This window comes from Echinops telfairi, unplaced genomic scaffold, assembly GCF_000313985.2.
Source record: "Echinops telfairi isolate 266 unplaced genomic scaffold, ASM31398v2 ScPeMD7_5;HRSCAF=22, whole genome shotgun sequence".
Classification (NCBI taxonomy): Eukaryota; Metazoa; Chordata; class Mammalia; order Afrosoricida; family Tenrecidae; genus Echinops; species Echinops telfairi.
In genome coordinates this window covers 9,680,622-9,682,578 of record NW_022103901.1, presented here as the reverse complement: position 1 = coordinate 9,682,578, position 1,957 = coordinate 9,680,622, and positions in this window count along the sequence as shown.

Sequence of the window (1,957 nt, the reverse complement as noted above, 5' to 3'; positions counted from 1 at the left end):
CTAGCAGTTCACTAATCTTGGTACAGCTGTCTTCTGCTTCCTCAGACACCATATATTTTCCGACTCAAGTCCTCAGGTTACAAATGTGTTTGAGGCAGAGTCCAGTTTACCCAGTGGAGTTCAAAACTTTATTGTTTTGCATGTGGATATCCAGTGTTCCCAGTACTGTGTGTTTAAAAGACTTTATTTTTCCCCATTAAATAGTCTTAGAACCCATGTCAAACATCACTTGGCCATATATGTAAAGGATTATGTCTGGACACTTTATTCATTTAGTAGATTTATTGATATAAAATTCAAATGTCTACATTTCCTTAGCTAAGTCACTTTCAAATAGAGTTGTATATTCTTCATCACAATCAATTGTAGTGTTCCCTCCCACATCCTGCATTCATTGTTTGCACCCCATCCCTTGTCCTCAGTAAACCTTGCATCAGTTATTGTCTCCATGCATCCACTCCTGTGCTTCATAAACTGGAACCCTAACAGAAACAATCAAAAACAAAACCAAAATGAACAGAAAGAAGAAAATAATGATAGTAATATACTGTAAAGATAAAATAAAGAGTAAGAAAGAAAAAACCACCAGCAATATTAAAAATGCCAGGATAGAAATTTCTATTATGGAACAAGTGAGAAATATACAAGCCTAGAACAAATTCAGGTTGGGTAAAGAGGGAGGTCAAATGCCAAATATCATATTATATTATAGTTTGGTCCACCATAATCAAGTTTACAATAATCTCTGTCTGATAATAAAACCGAGTCCCTTGTCTGTGAGCAGATGGACTCTCCCAGAGGCTTACTCTGACTAGAGACTCTGCTGATGGATTTTGGGCTCCCGCTGTCCTCCATTGCTTTCTACAAATTGTGTGTTCACAATTTAAGCCCTGATACTTTTCATATATTTGGATTTTGTTATCGTCATCTTTGGATAACAGGAGCTAGTGTGCTTCTTCCGTGGGGACTTAGTTGATGCCTTACCTAGATGGCTGCTTGTTTGAACATAAGCTTTTAAGACCCCAGACACTAACAATTGATAGCAGGGCACCATTTTCTTTCTTCACCACACTTTTGTCTTCAGTGATTCTTCATGAGGGTGAGTATCGAGGAGGGCCATGCTATAAGAACTAACTCTTCTTGGATTGGGGCTAGAATTAAATGGGAGCCCAGAATCCATCTGCTTGTCCACAGGTTATGAACGACTCTGGTTTACTTTAGCAGTCAGAAAAGAAAAAGAAAAACCAACAAGAACAACAGAAACTAAACAACCCCCCAAAACAACAACAACAACAACAACAACAAACAAAGCAAACAAAAAAGAAAAACATTGTTAATCACCCCCCTGGGGCATAAGGCGATTACATTGATAACATCAATAATTTATCCCATGGTATAGAATTTAAGGTACTGTTGGTTTGAGGAGTTTATGCGAATACAGTCCATTTACGAGCTGCAATCCATGAGTTGTTGCTTTGCACAGATTGATTTCTTAATTGAATGAGCTCTGTTCACATTGAGCATGAGGGTTGATGCTAGGGGAAAACTACCTGTAACATTCATTACAAGGGCAGATCCTTGCCTATCAGATTAATACCTGTCATGTTAATGCAAGGGGAGAATTGAGATAATAAATATATGGTGGTTCTGGGTCCCCTTCATTGGACCGCCTACTAAGCCAGGTGTCCTACTTACGGTCCAAAGACTGTCATTTCTGCCTAGACTCTTTATTGTATTCCATTGCTCCACATAATGAGTTGATACCAACTCATAGTGACCCCACAGGACAGGGTTTCTGAGAATATAACTTAAAAAAAAATCATTTTATTAGGGGCTCATACAACTCTTATCACAATCCATACATACATCATTGTGTAAAGCACATTTGTACATTCATTGCCCTCATCATTCTCAAAACATTTCCTCTCCACTTAAGCCCCTGGCATCAGCTCCTCAT